The sequence below is a fragment of the Balaenoptera ricei genome, chromosome 3, assembly GCF_028023285.1.
Source record: "Balaenoptera ricei isolate mBalRic1 chromosome 3, mBalRic1.hap2, whole genome shotgun sequence".
NCBI lineage: Eukaryota > Metazoa > Chordata > Mammalia > Artiodactyla > Balaenopteridae > Balaenoptera > Balaenoptera ricei.
In genome coordinates, this window is record NC_082641.1 from 40,812,573 (window position 1) to 40,838,432 (window position 25,860).

Consider the following 25,860-nt stretch of genomic DNA (forward strand, 5'->3'; position numbering starts at 1 on the left):
AAGTAATCTTTACTGAACATCATTGTGGACATATAACATATGGCCCATGAACCTGGAAAAGACTAAATAACACTGTGGACCTCTTTCAAGAACAAATTTGCTGGAGGTAGTGGCCTAGTGTAATTAACTGCATGGCCTATAGACTCAGACTATTGAGTTCAAGTTCCAGCTCTACTACTACTTGCCATATTACCTTATCCATACCTGTATTTTCCTTCTGTGAAATGAGGATGACGATGTCATCAGTGCCTCCGCTGTAGGGTTGTAGTGAAGATTAAATGAAATATGCATTGTGTGTATGACAATATTGCTACTTATTTCTGCTTATTTCCACTTAACGCAGTCTGTGTCTGGTCAGGCTATATTTACGATAGCTCCTTTCATTCTGTAGGGAAAATATTTTACTAGGGAATCTGTCAGTTTTCACAGTGAGTGACAACTGCCAGACTGACACTTACATTCTGGGATTAGTGACCAAGCAGGAGGCCTCTTTCATGTTGTCTTTATAACTTCAGAAAATACTATACTCTCTTTCTAGTAACCATTTCTCCTAAGTCACCTCTCCCACCCCAAAAATCTAGAGTTATAGAGTCTCAGGGACAAAAGAAACTTCCTTTAGATTTCATCAAGTCCTCTCTCTCACCAACCACTGTTCTCACTCCCACCCCCAAACTGGATCCCTTCCAAAATCTCCCTGGCAAGGTGGTCATGCAGCCTCTTCTTCATCTCTTGCCTTCTACTGCTTTACAAAAAAGTGCATCTCATATTTGCACACTGTTGTTAGAAAGCCCTTCCTCATGCTGAATTAAATCTAGCCAGTGGCTTAGTTCCAACCTCCAGAGTTACCCAGAGTAAGATGGCTCCACTTTCCATGTCCAGAAACCTAGGTTTCTCTTCCCTGATGACACAGTGATGAAATACTCCTTGTCTTTGTGACCATTCCTCATATGGCAAAGTTTTCAGATCCTTCTTCATCCTGCCCCCCTCCTTTAAATTTTTTTTCACTCCAACAATGACCCATTGAATTATGACATGCCTCTAAATTGTAAATATATCATGTCCTGGGCCCTGGAATTTGACCATCCAGGATTTGAAAATTCAAGTTCTCTAAAGGCTACAGGGGCTGGTACAGACAATTTTGGAAACTATGTCACACTGTTGACTCAAAGTGAGGTTGTGGTCAAGTAAAATCCCCAAGTCTGTTCTGTGTGAGTTGCTATCAGGTCAGATTTTCTGGCTTCTTTGTAAACTTGGGTCAGTGCTCTGTTTTCTTCAGATGCTCCAGAGATGTGTGGACTCACACGTGATTTTCTCTTAGCAGGCTGTGCACTAAGCTCCAGCTGCAACATCCTTCTTAAGAAGCCCAAGCCACAGGTTTGGTGTCAGGAACAGACAAAGAACTCATTAATATGTTCTAATTATTAATAAGCACTCATGATCAAAAGGTGATTTGAGGAATCCTATCGTACAGAAATATAAAGTTCAAAACTTGTTCTGTCTAGCTATTCTTATGCTTAAATCCATCTAGGTACTTCAGGAAGTCAATGACCTTCTTCAAAGGCGTACAAAATTTAGTGCCAATATGCATTCATGAATTTTTCTAAGGAGAGTATCTATAGATTTTATCAGTCTTATATAGGAGCTCATAACCAAAAGAGAGATTAAGAACCTCTGTCAACCCCCTTATTTTAGAAAGGGTGCATTTGAGCCCTGGAGGTGTTAAGAAAATTACCCAAGGTCACATAGCTAATAGGTAATAGAGTCTGAACTATAACCAAGATCCTTCAAATCCCAGCCCAAGCTCCCTCCATTGCCACATGTAATTGCAAGAAAGTGTTACTAAATAAAGGAAAAAAAATGTGTATGTATATTCATATATATGTAAATGAATATGTATATTCAATACATACTTGTCTTACATCTGAAAACATATATTGCTCTATTTTATATTAGTATATTCACATCTCTTATTGAGAAGGCTCTCAGGCATTGCTAAATTGACCTCAGATAAAGCTAAAAACGTGGCAACTGATACAGTTAGGAAATAATGTCTTCTCATGGATGCTATGCAATAGCCTTCTCTGTGCTTTGTAACTCATGCTTTGAACACTGTCAACTTCAAAGTAAAATCTGTACTTCAAAAAATCAAAGGAATTCATACCAAAAGAGTATTTAAAAATAATCAGCTTTGTTTCACTGTGTACATGGTACACAGTGTTGAAAACTATGAGAATAGATGTCACATTGTTTTAAGTCAAGGGTGGGTGCCTTTTCTACTAGGGAGGAGTGCATCACAATCGAGTAGTATTTGCAATTTATTACTTTAACAACTGTTGCTCTCCGAGAGGGTAAATTTTGTGTGTCCTGATTTTATTCTCATGCTGGTTTGAGTTTTTAAGTAATATATTAAGTTCCTTTGAAAACCTCATGTTTCTATTCCGCACTACTGATTCTGACTCCACTCCCCACTACACTTCTGTTCAGAGGAAACTGCCTTTCAACAGTCATCCTGGTTAGCATAAGAAAAGTACTAAATGCAGTTTTTCTGATACCCAGGCAAGTCAATACAAAGCCCTCTTCATTTTATGATTTCTCTAAATTGAATCTGAAATCTGGAATTTTGTGATCGTGCATACAACAGGAGGCTCCTCATAGTACAATTTTATCAGTGGTCAGACAGATGTATGTTCAACATACTGCTGATCACTCCTAGTTGAGAAAAAGTGCAGTGGAGGAGCCTATGTATCGGTGATGAGGTATTACCGGGAGAGAAGCAGCAAGCAGATGAGGACATCTGCATGCAGCAAATAACCCTAAATCATCCCGTTTTAAATGATGGAAATTTGATTGAAATTGGCAAAGTTAAAGGATCTACTCACAAATAAGTCGATCTAATAATCTTCAGGTAAAGTGCTTAATTTCCTAATGAATATGTTTATTCTGACGTTCAATTAAAATACACACACACCAAAATGTCTTGAGCATACATTGGTAGTATTACTTTCACTTATTCTGGACAAAAATGTGTCTTAATCTAACACAGGAATCAAAGTATCTGAGATGTTAGAGAGTCATCTTTTTAAAGCATTTTCTCTGATAAAAGTCCTGTAGCTAATATGTGGAAGCATGTTATATTTGATGCTTAGTTGAACAGGGCTCTTTTGATAATAATATGGTGACTACTTCCAATAAATTGTTGACCTTGTTTTATTTCTCTTCATGAGATATAAGAACAAAGCGAGATGTTTTTTCATAAAGAGTAGTAACCTTAACCCTTCTGGATACTCAATAGCAACTCTCCAGTCCTCCAACTAACATTTTTTGCTCTCAATGACAAGGCCCTGGACCCACTGGACAATTAATTAGTATTTGAGAACATATTTAGAAATGATCAATGTTTCTTCTTTTCCAACATCTTCTCTTGCAAACAGATCCATTAAGTTTTGGGAGATGAACTGGTTGAAATCCAGAGATAAATGTAAAGAACATTAAACTATTACTCCTTTTTCACTTAAGATAGAAAAGTAAAACACAGAATTGAAATATTTTCTCTTCCATTCATGGAATGAGTCAGGATTCTGAGGGTCCCAGACACAACAGTACACTGATGGAGACAAGATGTAGCTGACTGAAAACGCCAAGCATTTCAATCCTATTCAATATCAGTCCTTACAGACAAATGTTTCTTCTGTGTGGGGAAGTCTCTTGTCCCTAAGTAAAATCACTGTCAATCGAAGCATTAAACTAGGAGGAAAGAGGCTGGTAATATAATCTGTAGGCATGAGAAGAAAAGGAATAGAATAAAGGTGGAGTCTGTGTAACAATATAAATATACAGCCTGGAACACTTTTAAACTTTAATGTAAGTCAGTGGAGCTTATCATCAACCTGCATAATATGAGTACTCAAATACTGCAAAAGGATAAGTAGAAAGCTTTAAAGTTAGTGCTTATTCAGGGTAGAAGTGTAAGCAAAGTGTCTGTGTTATGTACACATATGTTTGGGGCAGAGGGGTGGCTTATCAGAAGGAAATGGAATGCAAAGGCTAAAGAAAAGAGTACAAGCGTAGGCAACAGCCATTTAAAGAACTGGCTGAGTGTGACGGTTAATTTTATTTGTCCATCTGTCCACACTGTGCCCAAATATTTGGTTAAACATTATTCTAGGTGAAGGTGTTTCTGGGTGAGGTTAGCATCTGAACTGGTAGACTGAGTAAAGAGGTTGTCCTCCCCGAGGTGGGTGGGCCCCATCTTATCCTTTTTGGACCTAAATACAACAAAAAAGGAGTAAGGAAGAATTCGCTCTCTCTCTACCTCACTGTCTTTCAGCTGAGACATCAGTCTTCTCCTGCCCTCGGACTCAGACTTGGACTGGAAATTACACCATCAGCTCTCCTGCCTCTCAGGCCTTTGTACTGGGACTGGAACAATACCATTGGCTCTCCTGGGTCACACCTCCCTCATGGTGTGAACCACCAATTCCTTACAATAAATCTGTACATCTGCATCTGTATCCATATATCCATATATACAAATAGAACTCCTATTGGTTCTGTTTTTCTGGAGAATCCTGACATACATGAGGGGACAAGAAGGAGAGATAAACAGGTGATCCGGGATAGAGGGTCTGAAATACAAGAGATAGGGAACCTGTTAGAATAAAAGCTAGTACACAAGAATCAGACCACAGGCTCCCCAGCAAACGGATCAGCTGGTGCACCTAAGCTCACAGGAGTGTAACCCTATTCAAACCCAAATCCACGTGGTCCAGGCCGAGAGAGGTGTTTTCTTTAAAATGCATGGGGAAAATGGGAATTCCAATCTTTATTTTTATCTCTCAAAAACATTTAAAGAGATGCTAGTGCACTGTACATTCACAGCAGTTTCTGTTAAATGTCTGGTCCTCACGTTTCTTTAGCCCCCAGAGACTCTCAGCTGCTTCACATCCTTCCCAGACAAAGTCAACGTATCTTACAATCATCTCTGAACTGCATCTTCACCCATAAAATATTCAGCCAACTTGTTCAACGCGAGGGGTTATTTTTCTTAAGAGAATCTACTGAGTTTTATTTGTCCTTTCTCTCCTCCAGGCCAGTTGTGTATGGGGGAGGGAGGGTGTTACGAATCTCCTAATCTCTATTAATGTCTCCTCATACTAGTTTTGACCAAGGTTGGAGCGGGGGCTTTAGGAAGCTAGGACCTATTCCTTTTGAGAAACACTCATCAACCAGGTCCATTTAGCCATAATGGCTTAAGGCATGCATTGTAGATGATGAATTAATTTATCTCCAATGCATCTGGAATGGTACCAACTACTTCCGTCCTTAGAAGAGTTGAGAAAAGAGTCACTCAAATCATTTTCTGTACAGCTTAATTCTCTTATGGAACTGCTTGAGAAAGGCCGCTTTAGATAGTAGATGAAGGTTAAAAGCAATAGATTCTCTACAAGATCCATGTCATCAGGAGTTACAACTATCAGATTCTCAGGGTCCTGAGTGCCCAGCACAGTGCACAGCATTCAATGAAGATTTGTTGAACTGAGGAATGAATGATTCAGTACTGGTGGATCTATCCAGATAAATCTAAGCCCTGAAAGTCAGGGTTCTAAAGTAAACTAGAACAGCAGAGAGCACCTGACAAGGATTCAGTTGTACTTTAACTGAGCCTAGAAATTTATTAGTGATAACTTGCTTGTATTAAACTACACTGTAGCTACATTGTACTCCATCATTCCCTCTCTCTGTAGAAAGGTTTAGCTATACATCTGGACAGTATGAGCTGGAACATCGTGTACCATATCAGACAAGGGACGCTTCCCAGAGAACAAAACACTTCTCCAAAGCCAGTGGTTTGCTTTTGACATATACTCGTCTTATTTTTAACCTGTACCTCAACACATTGCAGTGGGGGCAAGGTCAGTGCTTGGTCTCATGATATTTATAAACCACTCGCTGCTTGCTGTGTAACCCCCAACCATCAGCTTCTTCCAGCGAAATTTCCTGTTGATTCATTTGTCAGATGCAGCTTGATAAGAGCAAGGTGGGAAGTCAGGGTGGGCCTTGTTCTGCTTATCATCTCTGCTAGATAAGGATCTGTCTTCATACAGCAAACAGCATTATGTAGAACAAACCACAATCAAACTGTCAAGAAGCTGCTGCAATCTTTTAACCTTCTGTATGTTGCAAAGTTCTCTCACCATATTTTTGAGTCAAGGCAATTAATATTTCCTTCCTTCTTCCTTTACTCCTCTTTTCCCGGTAGACTATGGATTCCTGAACCTTCAAGATGCCATGGATCTGCAAGAGGTGGCACACCTGGGTTCTTGATCAGATTCAGCAACATCAGTAATTACAGAAACAGAACATTCAATACAAGAAAGGGCATAAACAATGGGACCCTGGAAGGCAGCCAGTCCCTCAGCCTTGAATCAGTACTTATCACAGCATAACTCTAAGAGCTGGACACAGGTGGAGGACAAAAGGCCCAAGCTGCCCAGCAGGGTCCCCAGGCAGCTGTTATCGTATCAGTTCAAGTAGGGCAATGTGTTCAGACTTTCTGGAAAGTTCCAGTTGTGTACGGGAAAAAAAACATATCAGTCTTTTCAAAAAGTAGAATAGACTACAGCTTAACAAATGAGTCCCAGCTGTTTAAAATTAGACTGCTAAAGGGAATTCCATATAAAAATATTCCCTAGGACTGTAGTGTTTTCACTAAATCAGGACTTGAATGATTCATTCACTGAAGACACTGGCCTCTCCATATTGAAGCCTGAGATGCTTAAGAAAGCGTTCCTAAGCATGCTGGTTGTAATCATGCTATCTCCATCACCTAAAGCGCTTACATCACTTACTTTTAAAGTTGTATATTTTTTAAAAACAAACTGCTTAAATCACCACCCAGAAGACACCAACCAAACTGTTTGACTCACGGGAAAGCAAAAGAGTGTAAGCTGAAAGAACTCTGCACTAGCCGCAGGAAACCTGGGTGATGATCTCTGTTTTACCACTGTGAACCACATGAACTTGGGCAACTGTCTTCACCTCAGTTGTCCAACTGTAATATGGAGATGATGTGAATGTTGATGGAACATCATGGTTGCTTGAAGTCCATTCTAGCTCTCAAATGGATAATTCCATGACTTTCCTGGTATGGATTGTATTTTTAATATATGTCTTTAAGTCAAACATGGGCACATAAAACTTGGCCTCTTAAATTGGTGTGGGTTTTCTCCAGGATGTGCCTTTTACTTCTTTCCAGGCCTTCTTCATGCCTCCTTAATGTGATAAAGATCCTAATGTGACGAGATACTTTCTGGTTTCTCTTTCTTTGGTCTTAGAGTCTGCTCTTATGGCAATACTGGTCCCTTCAAATGACAAAACCTACCACTCTTATTTCGTTCTTTGACATAGCAGTTCAGCTTATGATAATTCAGATTAACTCAGAGGATAATTCAAGCATGTTTAGTATTTTTGTAAGTTCTAATTATTTGTCTGATATTGTACAAAATTATGCAAATATTATTTGTTAAATACTTGTACTTAGATATTCAGTACATAAAATCTCCATAAAATATGTATAATGCACATGGCTCCTCCTGAACAGAGTGACTAAAACATATTTGTTCTTCAAAAGATTTCCACGTCAAATGACTTGGGCCTACAAACCTAGACACCTGGGGTGAATCTAGAAACCACAAATAATTTCTTGTTACTCTTTTGCCCCTGTTTACCCTTAAAAAAAAAAAAAAAGCTCTCCCTCATCTAAGGCCATGTTTCTTAAACAGAAATGCATATAGGTACACATTGACAAAGGTGGTTCAAGCCAAATAGTAAGTCTGATACATCTCCTAGAACATCTATTTTAAGATTTTTTTAAGTTTATATGATTTTAAAAAATAAAACAGGAGACACAAAATAATTTTTAAATTTCCTATACACTGCTTGAGAATATGCTCCCAAACCCAAATTCCCTACAGATTGAAGATATCCATCTTACTCCTCTGCCACTTAGGGATACTTCAATGGACACTTCAGGTGAATAGTCCTAAGAAGATTTGAAAGTGTCTCTTCTTTGAAATACAAAAAGACCTATGTAATAGAAAATATACCTATCCATTTTCTTCAACTATATAGATAAATTACATTCAAGTTTATGTTTGAGTGTATATTTTGCAGTCCTTGGAGATTTCTTTGCCATCAACCTTTTTGCTGCCTACTCACTTGTGCTGTTTCTCACCCTTTGATACCTTCCCCAATGCACCACCTCAGAGCCTTACAGGGCACCCTGATCCTGGAAAGAGGCTAAATGTTTCTCATCCGATATTTTCCATCTTTGCCAAATCAATCATCCTTGTTTTATGGAAAATGCTACCCAAGTTTTGCCCGGCACTATCAGCAACATCAATTAACACTATTTATAAAATGTATGTTTTACTTCAGGTTTAATTTTGTGAAAATGAAATAGGCAAAAATTTCAAACCTTTCTCTAGTTGTAACAATAAAAAAGAAAATGATATATCTCTTGCTCACACAAACACACATACACACTTCCACACACAAAATAATTCAACGGACGGGAGTAAGAAGACAGACATCACACTAGGAATTTAGCCCCTCCCTCACTGTCTACCTTTCATCATAAAAGAACTAGCTTCCTCTAAAATACGTTTTGTTCACAGAATGCTGGAAGAGGTCTGGTTTCCTTTTCACTCATCTGTCTTCCATATCAATAAAGCTTGGGTCACAGACTTTACATGGCCTGTTCTTTGTTTGGAAAACAACTCTAGCACACGAGGTATGGAGAGGAAAGAGGAGACCAGAAAACAGAGCCAGCTTCACTCTGAGTCAGAGACTGAGGAAAGGACTGTGGGAAAAAGAGCTGGCCCCCAGGGCCTTCCCATCCAACCACTCTTCCAAGCCTCTCCTTTATCCCGCAGGAAGGAGGGGGCAGAGCCCTGTTGCCACCAGAGAAGATCAATCAGGATCCCTTTGGGCAGGGACAGCCACATCCCCTGGCCTACTAAAGAGAAAGGATAGATTTCAAAGGGGTAGATATGGCAAGTCATCAACCAATCAATCCACATGTTGCTTTTTTACAGGGAAAATAGCTTAATTTTTTTACTAAAAAAATACCACATTTATCATATAAAACTCAGACAACACATAAAAGCACAAGGAAGAAGGAATGAGAAAACTCATCTGAAACAGACATAAAATTTCCTGAGAATCTACTATGTGCCCAGTATTGTGTATAGTACTGCTAGGAGTAATGAAGACACATAAAATGCTCTCGAGCAGTTTATAATCTGGTGGAACCCTGGTATTTGAAGCAGTCTCAAACAGGATGACAAAAGAGACCACGAGATTTCCATATTTAAGCCCTCAGGGTGTTTGTCCTGTCACAGAGAGTTGGCCAAACGCCAATGAAGAGAGGGCACTCTGGGCAGCTCCTCTTTCTCCTCTGAAGGAGGACAAAGACTTGTAAAGACCATGTTGCGGAGACAGGGCACACCAGGCCCTCCCCCATCTACCTATTTTATTCTAATGACATTGAGAAACACTGAAGTACTGACTCTGAGTTCAGATAATGACCCTGCCACACATAGCAGTGTGACTTTAGACAAATCTGTTAAAAGTGTCTGATTATTTAAAACAAACCTAATAATGTCCACCTCACAGGACTGTTGTAACATGTATTGGCTCATTTAATCCTCATAACAACTCTGTGAGGTAGCTAGTTTATCATCACCATTCTAGGTATGAGGAAACAAAGGCCCAGAAAAATCTGTGTAACTGGCCCAAGGCTACATACATAGTAAGTGGTGGAGCCAGGATTTGAACTCAGGCAGCCAAGCCCCAGAGTACATACTCTGTAGTCTGTAGCAGTAGTTGGTCACTACTGCCTCTGCATTTTACTGAATTTAGTAAAAGTCCAATCATGCCATTCGAATCAGAGTCTGGTGAAGACAGGAGGAGTGAATTTTTAGAGCCTGGGGACATGGCACCAAAGAACAGGCTTAATAAAATTTTAAACAGAGTAATAATAACAATAACTGATGTGCTTATCAGGTGAAAGGCATTATACCAAGTAATGTGGGGGGCACACCTGTGTGTGTGTGTGTGTGTGTGTGTGTGTGTATGTAAATGATCTCATTTAATCCTCACAATAATTTGTCAGTTATGACTTACATCACTCTACAAATGTGGCAACTGGGGCCATGAGGGTTTCTGCAATTTCCTGAAGTCACAAAGCTAAAACATTACAATGCTCAAGTCAGGGTCGAGGTCTCTGTGACCAGATTCTCAACTCTTGGCATGAATTTGTTGAGTCAAAATGGTATGCAGGTACTGTGAAAATGAAAATAAATACAGAAAAGGGATGAAAAATCATAGATCACCTCCCCTACAGTGTGCAATAGTGACTGATAGTGAAACAGGACACCTGGGTGCTGATTCCAAGTCAGCCATTAATGAACCACATGGCAATAAGCAAATCACTCCGAGCCTGTGCTCTGGGTTTTCCATCTATCAAATGAGCAGGGTGTAATAGGTTTCTGATTCTCAATCCCTTGGTGATTATAAACCACTCTCATGAATTCAATGAACTCTCCCTCCAGAAAAATGCATACATGAACATAGGACATACATGTCTCCATTCAATTCAGCAGTGATATCATGTATTATGTATTAGTTGCTAGGCTTTCCCACTGAAATGTAATATCCATGAGGGCAAGGGACTTAGTCTTTCTCACATGCATATCCCCAGTTACCATGATAGTACCTGGCACATCATAAGCTTCCCCACGCTATCAGTTGAATTAATAAATGGATTAGGGCTACTGGTCTCCTTGAGGTCAGCCCACATTAACCCCAGGTTAAGAAAACTTGGATTAAAGTATATCCAAGGTCCTTTTTCGTTCTGAAAGATCTAAGGTTGATCACATGAAATAGCCAATACTCCACTGCTTCTGACCCAAAAATGGCAATTTCATGTGCATCAAGCTAATACGTTAATTTACAATTTCCCTGACTCACCTGGTAGTGACTCTGTGCATGTGCCCTTTGATACCTGGCGCTAATCTTTTAGTACTAATTGTGTTTATCTGTGACAGCTGTTACTCACCTTGCATTTACCACATGATGAAACCCAGGCAAGCAGATAATTGTGTAGTATTTCCTGCTTCTTGTAAATTGCCCATGAATGCAAGAAGAGCCCATTTCTGTTTAAAGTACAATTCAGTTGTAGTTTCTCCTTAAATTACATAATTTGAAATTTATCAGCACTTATATAATTCCAAATGCTTCCTTAATGAGGTAGCTACTAAATAAGTTAAGACTGGATTTAATATAAATAAGGCAGACTTCTGGAATAATTGTTCAAACAAGAAAACTGTTCAATCAGAAACTAAGCTTTTTAAAATGTGTGCCAAGTATAAACTTCAGGTTGGTTAAAATGTAGTATAGCTATTCCATTCTGTGACTTCCGTATTTGATCATAAAACATTGTGTTTAGCATTTATTCAGCATTCCAGGTAACCTATAACATCCAGTATCCACTATTCAAGCATTGTGCACTGTGAATTTTTAAGTCTGTAGATACTTACTTGTAGAAGGCTTTTGACATGAAACATTTTAAAAAGATTGCTGAAACAAATATTATAGAATACACTTTTATGAGTTAACTTGATGCAGTTTAACTACTGTGACAATGTTTCTGAAATACGCTACGGAATATGTTGCCTAATTTAGTCTTGCCAACTATCTACTAATGGCAATGGCAATTTATTTGGATTTGTGAGAAAAACAAAATGACAATATATGGTAGTTCTGTGTGTACTAAGACCACTCCGGCCTCTTCTTAACCATAAAGATTTAACAAGCGGTGTTTCAATGAAACCTCAACCAGCCTCTAGCTAAGCTGCCTTTTTTCTTCTCTAAAGAATGTTTCCATTAAGATGGGTTGAGGTCCAGTCAGGTAGAATTAAGATTAAAAGAATAAACCAGGGGCTTCCCTGGTGGCGCAGTGGTTTTGAATCCTCCTGCCAATGCAAGGGACACAGGTTCGATCCCTGGCCCGGGAAGATCCCACATGCCAAGGAGCAACTAAGCCCGTGCACCACAATTACTGAGCTTGCACTCTAGAGCCCGGGTGCCACAACTACTGAAGCCTGCGCACCTAGAGCCCGTGCTCTGCAACAAGAGAAGCCACGACAATGAGAAGCCCGCACACCACAACAAAGAGTAGCCCCTGCTCGCTGCAACTAGAGGAAGCCCACACACAGCAACGAAGACCCAACACAGCCAAAAATAAAACACACAAATAAATAAATAAATTTATATATATATAAAAAGAATAAACCAAAGAAATTTCCTGCCAAAAGGGCAAAAGCTAAGAGGAGTCGAGGGCATGGTAATGCCTGCCAAATACCAAGGGAACAGAAATAATGTGATAGGGATATTATAACGTTTAGCATGTATTCCCCTAAAGCATTCCTACTGTCTGTTATATTCATTAGGAAATCCAAAGTCGGGAAAAAACAAGTAAAAGGTTTTTTTGTCTTACGTTAATGGCTGCATTTTTTAAATATTTGACTTGCCCATTGCTAGTTGGAGGTGTCCAAAAAAATGATAGAATTGGATGAAAGAAATGAATATCTGAACCTTAATGTAATCCAAATTCCAGAATGGGGTGTGTGTGTGTGTGTGTGTGTGTGTGTGTGTGTGTGTGTGTGTGTATCGGAGGGGGTACTAAACTAAAAGCAACAAACATTGTAGGCAAAAAATTTAAAAATTAAATATATTGATTCTTCAATCGAACTAGTAAGTAGCAAATTTATCACTATTATGAAAAGGTACTAAATAAAAAGGAAACAGAAAAACAACGAGATTGGATCACCTAACCCAGAATTACCAAAAATTGTATCCTCCCTTATCATTCAGTCATAGGGAAGCAAACCTGAATCTATTTTCTAGAAAACGGATCTTATTGGCACACCACGTAACTCTTCATGGCTATCTCTTTCTAAAAACAATATTATCGCCCTATAGACTTAAGCACTCATGTTCCAGAACTTTTAGAGGGAATTAAATTATCGAGGGGGGAAATCAGATCTACTTATAAACTATACTTGTAAAACAAACAAACAAACAAACAAAAAAACAGTAGAGAGAAACTTGAAACTATTGGATACAATGAAGTTTGAGAATTCTTTGTTCATTTTAATTTATTAAATCTATATTTACCCCCTTTTATCCCTGATAAGGTAGCTGTCAAACCCAGTAAGGGTAAATGTAAGCATTATGTTCAGAGTGTAAAACTAAGGAAATGCCTTTCATAGTAGTGAGTAGAGTTCAGATTGTAAAATTATTAACTACTTTTATGGGTATGTGTTACCAAGTGTTTTGAAAACCAGTGGCCCAGAACTCCTTTCTAACCTCTATTCCTACTTTTCTCTGAACTCCTTAAGTCATCAAAAATTCTGGAAAAATACAATAAAATTTATTATTTTCTTTTTGAGCATATCAACATTAAAATAAGTTTAAAAATAAAAAGAAGAAGAAGTAAGAGGAGAAAGAGAAAACTAGGAAAGAAAAGATTTTTTTTTTCCTTCCTGGAAAGGGCCACAAGAACCATGAAAGTTCTGCTTTTGTGAGGTCTTGTGTGAGAAAAGAAAGGGTGAGAAAATCCAGCATTTACAAAATCGGAAGCCAGAGCCAGAGCCCATCTGGGACAGTGATGTCCCTCCTCGTTATCTTATCTTTCAGTCTGAAAGGAAGCAGAAACAAGGCCAGGGTCCCTCCCTAATCAGTACCCAGAAAACCAGATGTAAAGGAGAAAAGACACAATTACCCTGAAGGAAGATTTTTTAAAAGATATTGCACTGAGAGAAAGGTTACTTAACATTAAAAAAAAAAAAAAAAAGTCTCAAAAGTATCAAAGAAAACAAGGGAGAGAAAAGAGGGTACTAAAACATAAAAAGTAATCATCATAAGCAAAAAAGTAAAAATTAAGTATGCTTATTTCTCAGTTGAACAAATGTATAGTGAAATTACAAAGAGGTCCTGAATAAAAGGGGAAAGAAAACACAGAAATAAAAAAAATAAAAACAAAAAGCACATTAAGTCTTTTCCTCACAGTCGGATGGGAAAAGCTATAAAGTGGAAAACTGTAAAGTCTTAAAACAACAAAACAATCTTCCACTTGAAATTGCAAAACTCCATGAGAGAGAGCATCTCAGGTTACACTAGAAGGAGGCCTTCGCTGGTTGCCTGCAATTGTTCCAGGCTCAGATTGCCAGAAGGATTCGCAGGAAAAGGTTGCTCCTTGCCCCCAGATCCTGATAATCAAGGTAAGCAATAACACACCTTTGTATTTGTCCAAAGAATGAGCATAAGAGCCACTAACAGGAGCTCTCTGATTTACAGTGCATTAGAATCACTTAGGGAGCTGGTTAGGAATTCTGATTCCCATAATTTCTCACCAGGGATCGTTATCTGAGAATGAGACCCAGGGATCCACACTTCTAACTAGCATCTACGGTGATTCCAAAACACATGGCCCTTGTATCTCACCTTGAGAAGCACTGCATTAGACATTGCTATAGGAATCCCTCTGCCCATATGCTGTCTATGTAGGTTGTGTTGGTGAAACATAAGACATCTTGTAGGCTCCCTCATAAAAAGGGACTAGCACAAGTCTAGTTGCTCTCATATTTGGGTATGAGATGAAATTCAAGATATTTTCCAGCAACCTGTAAAATTACAAGCAGGCCTTCTATTAAACCCAGAAATTTTGCTAAATTTATCAGACTACTGTCTTCATAGATACAAAGGCAGGCTGTGTTTGTAAGCCATTTTCAGATTATTTCTTAAGATTCTATAAAAACAACCTAAGTATATATTAAAGTACATTTTAGAGGGGAAATATATGCTACTTGCCCAGGTCACTAGATGGGGTTTCAAGTACAATTACTGACTTAATTTGAATGGAAATTTTTACAAATAGGATTTTAGAAGTTATCTCCAGATAATTAAGATCACAAAGAAAAAAAAATGGACAGTCCTGTATTTCATTTCTTATAATGCTCACTTTTCTAAAGTTTCTTACTGTTCAATGACACCAGACTTGGCTAGTAAAACACCCCTGCATCACAGTGGGTTGCCTACAAGTATTTATATTTGAGAGACTCTCAGTACATTATTGACTGCAAATCAAACCCCCCAGAAAGTCATCTTGCTTTACTGACTTCAAAGGAGCTTCGAATAGAATGTTCCTTTTCAAAAGGGGCCTCAGGAGTTACTTTGCTCCTCCAGCAGAGTTACGTTGTTTTACTTTGCCTCATACTAATCTACCTTTTTAAGGATCAAAAATGACTTTATTATCACTCTTCTATGTTTTTTCAATTGTGGAATCTTACAGGGTTTTTTTGTTTTTGTTGAAGTATAGTTGATGAACAATATTATGTTAGTTTCAGGTGTACAACATAGTGATTCAACATTTAAATACATTAGGAAATGATCACCCCAGTAATTCAAATAACTATCTGTCTTCATACAAATTTATTGATATTACAGTATTATTGACCATATTCCTTATGCTGTATTTTATCAATACATCATTCTTCAGTACTCTATGATCCTTTGAGAACTCAATGATAGATATTTTCTATAAAATAAAATATAAAGCATTAGCAGATTAAAGTCTTTGTCTTTTATGACCACAGTGGCCTATCCAAGCATTTCAGTTTTAGTCTAACAGAAGATGTGTTACTTTTTTTTTATGTGGTCGTTGGAGCCATGAATCACGTTAGTCCCTCTTGTGGGGAACTGAGGCTTCTATTTGTAAGTTAATTCTTAATGCTACACAAAATCACTCTTCTTGTCTTTTTTTCCACTCCAGAGTAACCGCAGCAACTGTTTGGCCTGGATATTCTGAGAGAGTCCTAATATTAAATATTTTTCTCCTATTGTCAGACTCTATATCATAATATCAAGCCACCCATGACAAATTTTTCTTTGGAAAATATCATTACAAATTCAACACACGCCTTTAAAATGACTGACTTAACTTGAGCATCTCAGAAGGACCCTCTGCACCACTTACCCCCTCTCCTACTCTTGATATCTGTTAGGATGGTGACTTGTTGAGGATGGCATTGATCTTAACCCTCAAGGCCTTTGGATGCTTTTGGTCCTGCTTCAGCAGGAGATAGACTTGTGGGGTTGACTGAATTTAGTTTTAAAGCTCTCTTATTTCTTGGACCTGTGTCTGCTGCTGCTCTCCTGGTAATTTTTCTAACTGCGACCTCATCTTGACCTCTAGTTTTCACTTATTCGCTTATCCTTCTTACTCAGTGACAATCTCCTGTTTTTGATCAGCGGTTTCATCTATCCCCAGTACTCTGGCTCTTCTGGTCCAAGCTTTTAGTCTTAAATACCAACTATAGCATCCTTATCTGTGACTCTGCCTAACTCTACCATCTGCTTTCAAATTCTCCTCCCAGGCCTTCTCATGCCCTCTCTTTCCAGCTCGACAATATCTATTCCCTTCCTCATAGCTCCTGTTCTAAACTTTAGTCTCCTCTTCCCTGCCACTTTCCCAGTATTTCCCAGATAAATTTCTGACCATTGAAGCTACTAGTAACAGAAGCAGAGGTCCGGTAAGGAACAAGGGTCCCAGGAGGAATACATGTAAACCTGGGAGGAATACTGACATTGAACTTTGAGAGAAGTTAGAGTTCAACTTCCAAAAAAATGAAGGCTACACACATAGAGTTTTTTCATACACAAACCAGTTTAATTATTTTGATTTATTCTTTAGTAAAAAGAAATATCAAGTTAGTAAAAAAAAGAAAACAGTAAAATTAATTATTCACTGACTTGAGGGTTTTTTTTTTTTTTTTTTTTTGAGGGGTTTTTAAACCAATGTTTTACAGGCAATTCGATCAGAACAGGCAAACTTGTTTGTACATATAGCCCAGTCTCAAAAATACATAGATAGAATAACCAAGAGTCTAATATAAGGGCGTTTTGTTTTTTTTAAATAATTGTTTCTCTATTTTTTTAATATACCTTTATTTATTTATTTTTGACTGTATTGGGTCTTTGGTGTGGCGTGCGGGCTTTCTCTAGCTGCGGTGAGCGGGGGCTACTCTTCGTTGTGGTGCATGGGCTTCTAATTGCGGTGGCTTCTCTTGTTACGGAGCACGGGCTCTAGGCTTGCGGGCTCCAGTAGTTGTGGCATGCGGGCTCAGTAGTTGTGGCTCGTGGGCTCTAGAGCGCAGGCTCAGTAGTTGTGGCGCACGGGCTTAGTTGCTCCGCAGCATGGGGGATCTTCCCGGACCAGGGCTCGAACCCGTATCCCCTGCATTGGCAGGCAGATTCTCAACCACTGCGCCACCAGGGAAGTCCAAGGGTCTTTTTTAAACTAGCAAATGTTAGGCAAAATTATCAGCCACCAATAATAATACAGGTACTTTCCAACTTTTCTAATTATAAATGCATTCCTACGTGCATATCCTGCTTATTTTACTACTGTTTCATTCCCTAACAATATCTAGCCTTACCTGTAATTCATGCTAAAAATACTAATGCCAACCCCCATTACTTCACATACCACCATAGTTTTCTACAAGCCGTCTGCCAAAACAAAAAGTGACTATTGAAGTAAGATGCATTACCAATGAGATAAACCACTCATAACAATGAGGAAGCAAATTGCACTCAGAACAGATGAAAAGGAATCAATCACCTTGCCTAATTAGCAGTCTGCTGAATACACTGGTTTCATTTGAAATACATGCTTTTGGACTCAGCTTTCTCTGAAGAGCTAGAACTATTTGGCGGGGGGCAGTTACAATATTAAGGTGGTAGTTGAAGTCATGGGGTTTGGTAATATTTAAAGAGACACACAATATGGGGCATTAAAAGAAGAATCCATGTTGGATTAGTAGGACATACATTTGGAACAGGCAGGGCCTTTAATATTCTTCATAAAATCTGGGCCAACCTTTGAAGTCAAAGGGTCTGTCTCTAGTGCACACACACACACCAATTACACCAACCACTTGAATTACTTATTCACATTAAAAAAGTATGGCAGGTTTCCTCAAGACTGCGAGACCGTTGAGGAAAGAGGCAAAGTCAAGCCATCATAAATATGGGTGGAGTTAGGAGTAAGCTCTTCTTAAAATCCCCGTGGTGATCATGACTAAAATTTTTGAACAACATAAAAACCAAAAATAAATATTCTCGAATTTTATGGATCTTTTTATGTGCTCTGTTGGTACCACATATACACACACAAGACTATACAACTGTGTTCTTAGCTGTACATAGCTTTTTTTTTAACATCTTTATTGGAGTATAATTGCTTTACGTTGTTGTGTTAGTTGCTGCTGTATAACAAAGTGAATCAGCTATAGGTATCCATATATCCCCATATCCCCTCCCTCTTGCGTCTCCCTCCTACCCTCCCTATCCCACCCCACTAGGCCTTAGCCCTTAGTAAAATTGTAATGTGGTTAAAATACATCCCTGGTACTTTAGAAACATGGAACTAAAACTATTTGGAAGTCACTTAATCTAAAATATTAATTTTACAGATGAGGAAACTAAGAATCAGTAAGAGGAAAAAAATATCACATCAACTATACCTCAATTAAAGAAAAACACACAATATCTCAGATCTCTCACACAGACAATTGCTTCCTCAATCTCTGTGACATTTTCTTCTTCATGATAGGAAGTAGCTGTCTTTTGGGATTTTCCCCAGGGTGAAGGTCACATCTGCATGTGATTTGCATACGCTCCTCTAGCCTGGAGTGCTGGCTAATTTTAAAGTTCAGACTTGGTTTTCTAATGATAAGATGCCAAAGGTTGACATTTTTCTCACGAATGTAGCAGCATCTGCCATTTATTGAGCATTAAATGTGCCGGGCATTGTGCTAGGCATTTCATTCATATCCCCTCATTTCATCCTTACAAACAGTCTTGTATATTGGATAGTGTTACCCTGTTTTACAAGTGAGGACAATGAAGCTGAGAAAATAAATATTATGCCCTAGATATTTTACTGAGTACATAATAAAATCAAGATTGAAACCCAGGTCCATCTGATTACCAAGCATTTTCTGTGCTTCTTCCATCACTGGAACTCTATTACCAGGGCCCAGGGGAAATAGAGGGGAGACAGAGAGCCAAAGAGAGTCAGAGTAGTCACAAGCACTACTCTAGGAGGAAACACTGTAGGAGCCAGTCTGGCACTGATGCACAGCTGGTTTTCACTGTCAGGAGAACAACAGGCAATGCTGTTCCAGCACTAATAAATATGCGCTTGATGGGAAAGAGTGGGGAGACACTGCAACAAAGACTGTCACGATAATCACCAGGTTCAATTTTACCAGAGTAGACTTCAGAGGCCTCCTCCATCAACCTGATGGGTGGAACAAAATAGCCTGCCACAAAGTTCTGGTGATCTTGGAAAAGAATAAACATCAACTTGGGATATTGCCTTAGTGAAATGATATATCCTGATTTGAGTATTAAATCTAGTCCAGCTTGGGTTTCTGTAACAAATTCTCAAACCCCACAAGATTAGGAAATGTATTCTGTAAGGCGTTAGGGACAGCTGGAGAGAAATATTTGGGGCTTGAGCAAGTTCTTTGATATGGCCTGACTTCCAGGAGCCATGAGAAATAGATTCCACCTTAATAAATACCAGGTGTCAATTTTACACGGACTCTGGAAAGTAATTAAGACTAGGCAGGATCAGATCCAAGGAGTTATTTTAGTTTCAGTAGGAGTTATGAATTTTAGTTTGCCAATATTCAAAAATATACCCTGGAATATGGCCAAGGAAAGAGTGGAGGTTTGCCCTTCAGCCTTTCCACTGAAGTTCAAGAATCCAAATCCCTGTGAGAACAGCATGCCAGCTGTCATGCAAGGTTCTGTCACTCCCTGGCTTAAAACCCTTCAATAGTTACCCATGGCATTTAGAATAAAACCCAAACTCTTAAATGCAGATTTTATGACTCTCCCCTATTGCCTCCTCTTTATTTTTAGACATCCACTCATTCTATTGTCCAGTTATAGTCAATTTCTTTCTAAATTCTGTCCCTTCTCCAAGCCTTGGCTCATGCTACTCCCTCTTGCTGGAACATTCCCTGCTGCAATGGTCCCCTCCTCCCACAGTCTCTGTATTACCCACCCAGCCACTGCTGGTTGGCTGAGCCCCACTCATCCTTCACTCCAACATCACTTTCTCCGGGAGCTCTTCACTGACTCCCCACTTTCCTCTGTACTTATCGTAGTTCATTATAATTTCTTATTACATGGTTTCTTTGCCAGCTGGACTGTAAATTCTATGATGGAAAAGACATGTTGCCAACTAGCAAATATTTGTTGAGTGTCCACTCTCTGCTAGACATTGGAGATAGTGTGGTCCACTAGATGTATAAGATCCTATGTCTGCCTCACCCAGTGTTACAACCTAACATGAAGCAGATCCTCTTCCTCTCAGGTAAGATGTATTTATGATATATGTTGCCTGTAGGAATATCATGGATCTTTTTATTCCCTGCATATATATGAGGCAGGACAACTTCTAGATGATGGAATCTTGCTCTCCTAGAAAATGGAATCAGAGTGACCCAGAGGGTAGCCATTAGAGACTGTCTCCTGCCTGGGCTAAATCAGGAAGTGCCAATGGTGGAATACTTTGGAGGATCTTTGGAACACTGTGTGGCAAGCCCTATTCTAGAAACAAGAAAGATGCTGTCTTTGTCCTCCTAAAGCCAACATGTCTCAAAATACTCTGAGCAAGAATCCTGGTCATCTTGATTAATAATGAAATTATGAGCTAGCACTAACCCATCACAAAGTTACTTTGCTGTATGAGAGCTAATTTATTTACAGAACTCCTGGTATGTGACATGCCAAGCAATCAATAAAATTACAAATAAAGCAGTCTGGGAATATCAACTATAGAAGGCTGCCACTTCCACCCAGAAAGATTAAATTTTGCTGAAGATTCCCAATTTAGACTCCATCTCTCTGGTCTTTTAGCACCCAGACTAAAGTAGGCATCTCATTTAATTACTCAAATATATTGATATGTAAATTCAGGCCATCAGTGAGAATGAATTCAGATAATAAGTTAATCCCTCAGCATTCTGGACTTTGAAAGCTCTTTCTCTCCCTAGTATAATTTGTGCTGCTTTATCAATTCAGAAACTATTTCATTTATCATAGATGTACTGAGATGAGGGAAGTTATTAGAATTTAGATTATTGACTCTTTAATTTTCTATTACAGTAAGTGCAATTCATATATGTAAGAATCTTCACCCACTGAGAAGATTATACCATTTTACATTTTTCCCTCAATCTAAGAACCACTTGTAAAATGGAAAAGGTTGGAAGAGAGGGAGAGATAGAAGCTGAAGAAAGAAAATTGTAAATTATTATATCACATGCTTGAGATGAGAATGAATGAGCCTACACTGGGGGTGGCTTGGACAGAGATGCCTCTTGGTCTTGAGTCCACTAGAGAGAAATGAATGATTTATTAAGAGAGGAATTTTGGACTTCTGAATACGCATATTAAATGTATTTTCTTTCCCAAATCTTTTTAAAATTCCAATGTAAGAAAAAAGTATGGATGCTATTAAATAGATATAAGTCTGGTTACTGACTGAGTAAAGCAGAGGAAGTGACAACTTAAGTATCTGCATGGGAGAAGCCCCCCCAAAGTGAGTCATTTCACTCAGCAGAAACCTTGAGGGGCTCTGAGGTAGGGCCACCAAGCATCAGGGCAGGCAAGGCTTTGGGGGAGACACCAGGTTGAAAACAGGGGGATTATTCAAAGTCTACACACTAAACAGAGGTATCTTTCAAACAGGCAATTATTAATCATAGGAGAAGCCAAAAGTTGTCTGAGAAAGAAACTTAGAATAGCCATGGTTATTATTTACATAACCATAACAATGTTGGCATGCCTGTTTAACCAAAATGTGCTGCAGAACTCTAAGGGCAGGCTGATGAGAAGGGATGTTGGAATGTGGTGATGACAAGGGGGTGCTGGGAAGGATGAAATTTTTAACTATGACAACAGGAACTCAATAAATTATATCTAAAGTGGATATATCAAGAAATATCAGGAATATTATTTATAAATATGGAAGAAGCAGCAGGGGGAAAAAAGTTCTAAGAGTTGAAAGTTGTTGCCTCTGGAGCATGGGCTAGAGTAGGGTAGGAAAAGGGACAGTTTTCAACAAGAAAACTTAGTTTTCTATGATTTCTTATATTCTCTGCATGTATTACTTGGATAAAAATTTTTTTTAATAAGAGAAGGTCCTTTGGGTTGCTGGGATATTATGATTATTAGCCTGGAAGAAACCTTGATTCCATAATTTTACATACCCAGGATGTTGTGATCTCCTTGGTATGTATATAGGAGATACATAATCATGTCTGAATTGGTGCATCATTAAAGCCACTATAATTATTTACAGTAAAAAGAAGATAGCACAAAAATTTAGGCCACAAAATGTTATACTGTGATTCTTTTGTAAACCTCAACACAGTGCCCGAGGGTTCTTTCCAAGGACCATTTTGTGTCTTGTGAACTGCTATATTTCCAGTGCCTAGCACAGTGCCTGCTTAACATGGATCCCTTAGAAGTAGTTGTTGAAAAAAATGTACAGAGATTGCAGCAATGGTAGTTAATAAACCACTGTTGAATTAACTGGAGTGGGTGGGAGGGAAGAGAGGAAGGAAGTTCTAAGGAAGACAACTTGCAAAAGGCCAAATATAATTGGGAGCCACGCCAAATTTTCTCCCATTTCTAAGGAATCAAAACCAGGGTGAAGTCAAGGTCAAACCACTAATAAAGGGAGATGAGTAAAATAAGTTCAAGGTGGTATATTTGTGAATTTCATTTGCTTGGTAAGCACTTTGTGTATGAAGGGGGTGGAGCTTATGAACTGAGAGGGCAATTCCATATCCCATATATGCCATCCAGGTTGGTATTTTAAAATATGGAAAAATAGTATTCATCATTCAACTTGGATGGTTAAGAAAATGTGTAAAAGGCTATGTCATACACGACAAGTTCAAAATATAATTCCAATCAAGTTCCAATCAAGTTCAAAATATAATTTTGAAAAAGAAGAGAGGTCGTCTAAGTAGAAAAACAAATTTTATGTTTAAGATCATGTATTAGTTTGCTAGGGTTGCCATAACAAACTGTCACAAATTGGTGGCTTAAACAACAGAAATTTATTGTCCCAGTTTTGGAGGCTTGAAGTCTGAGATCAAGGTCTTGGCAGGGCTGGTTCTTTCTGAGGACAGTGAGAAAGACTCTTCTAGGCCTCTCCCCTGGCTTCTGGTGGTTCCTTGGTTTGTAGATGCATCACCCTAATCTCTGCCTTCATATTCACATGGCATTCTTTCTATACTCACTATGTGAGTGTCTGTGTCCAAATTTACCCTTTTTATAAGGATACCAGTCATATTAAATTAGGGGCCCACTATACTCCAGTATGACCTGATATTAATTATATCTGCAACAGCCTTATTTCCAAATAAGGTCACATTCTGAGGTACTGGGGTTAGGACTCCAACATATGAATTTTGGGGGACACAATTCAATCTATAGTTTTTTCTAGTCTAGGTTTTCTAGAATAATAATCTTTTTTTCTCCCTACTACTTTGATTCTAAGTATAGCCTTTGTACATTTCATTATACCTCCCCAAATCTACCTTGCAAAGAGGCAGACTACACAGAAGGGTGGATGGCTGGTTAAACAGATGTATCTGATTGTGACTGTTAGGCCGGAGCCAGCCCAGAAGATGGTATGCATACTTGAGAACCAAAACTAATAGACCAAATGTCTCTTCTTGATGAAAGCTCCCCTAAGATGAAAGAGCAAAAAAGCCTATCTACTCCCTGGGAATTGGGGAGGAAAAAATATCCTTAGAACTAAACACAAGTTAATATCTCAATATACTATCACTGTAATTTTCAACTTCCATTAAGAAAGTAACATTATTATATTATAATTACATTCACTTCTTTTAATAAAGTAGTAATGATCTTCAGAAAATACCACCACCATGAGAGCATTCCTTGAATGCAATTCTGAAACAAGAGGTTCAATAAATTATCTGAGCAATAGCAGTATTATCATTGAATTTAATTCTCAAGAGTGATTTTGTAAAAGACATAGTTGTTGGTTCAAGAAAAAGTTAATTTCAAGGAGTTGATGTTGTCATGAATTATTTATTCATTAACTACTTCAGTCATTTCAATCATAAGTAGAATTCCTTTTCCTATCTGTTGGTTTTTATCTGAAATTTCCTTTTCCTTTCACCATTTCTCTGCTCAGCCCCTCAATGCCTGCACTTCTTCCAACACTACTTCTAGACCCGAAGACTGATTACTCCAATGAATGAATAATTATTACATTCCCAAAACAAGCAGCAGCAGGTTCCAAAGTTGGCCATATGGACAAAGGTAAAGAGGAATTATAGAAATAGAAACTATAAAACATTGTTGAAAGTAATGGAAGAAGATCTAAAAAATGGAAAGACAGCCCATGTTGAAGACTTTATGTTTCTAAGATGGCAGTACTTCCCAAATTGATCTATAAATTCAATAAATCTATATCAAAATTCCAACTGCTTTTCTTGCAGAAACGAGCAAGCTGATCCTAAAATTAATGTGGAAAGGCAAGGTCCAATATGTGACCTTGGATTAGCAGTTTCTTAGACATGACACCAAAAACCCAACAACCAAATGAAAATGGATAAATCAGTCTTCATCAAAATTACAAATTTTTGTGCCTCAAAAGACACTATCAAGAAAGTGAAAAGAGTGCTCGCTTCGGCAGCACATATACTAAAAAATTGGAACGATACAGAGAAGATTAGCATGGCCCCTGCGCAAGGATGACACGCAAATTCGTGAAGCGTTCCATATTTTTGTTTTAAAATAAAAAAAAAAAAGAAAGTGAAAAGACAACTCACAGAATGGGAGAAAATAATTGAAAGTAATATATATGATAAGGGTCTAATATCCAGAATATATAAAGAATTCTCACAACTCAACAGTAAAATGACAAATAACCCAATATAAAAATGGGCAAAAGATTTAAATAGACATTTCTCCAAAGAAGATATACAAGTGACCAATAAGCACAATATGTTACCATCATTAGTCATTAGGAACTTGCAAATCAAAACTGCAATGAGGGCTTCCCTGGTGGCGCAGTGGTTGAGAATCTGCCTGCCAATGCAGGGGACACAGGTTCGAGCCCTGGTCTGGGAAGATCCCACGTGCCGCAGAGCAGCTGGGCCCGTGAGCCACAACTACTGAGCCTGCGCGTCTGGAGCCTGTGCTCCACAGCAAGAGAGGCCGCGATAGTGAGAGGCCCGCACACCGCGATGAAGAGTGGCCCCTGCTTGCCACAACTAGAGAGAGAGCCCTCGCACGGAAACGAAGACCCAACACAGCCATGAATAAAAAAATAAACAAATACTTAAAAAAAAAAAAAAAACTGCAATGAGATACTACTTTACACCCACTAGGATGGCTATAACCAAAACAGAAAATAACAATAATTAACCTCTTTGGGAGTTTATCAAGATCTTAAGGTGTCCAGGTAAAAACAAAGTCAGAGAATAATAAAGCGTCAGAGAAAACTCTTGGGACATCTTGAGGCCAGACATACCCAGACATGTAAATGTAGGCCATGCAAACTGTTAACCTGTCTGTGGTTGCCACAGGTCCCAGCACTGGATTTTACAGCCAGTGAAGCAGCTGCCTAAAGAAGCATTCAATAGAAGATCGCTAGGAAGGGAGCAT

General features: G+C 38.6%; 1 long non-coding RNA gene and 1 other non-coding gene across 6 annotated transcripts in view; one reads left to right on the forward strand and one right to left on the reverse strand.

Moving 5' to 3' along the window:
* LOC132362225 (uncharacterized) overlaps window positions 1–25,860 on the reverse strand; it is a 745,765-nt gene that overhangs the window by 673,814 nt on the left and 46,091 nt on the right. The window lies entirely within an intron of this gene.
* On the forward strand, window positions 24,871–24,979 carry LOC132364250 (U6 spliceosomal RNA). Its single transcript, XR_009502789.1, has one exon. It is a non-coding gene; the product is annotated as a U6 spliceosomal RNA (small nuclear RNA).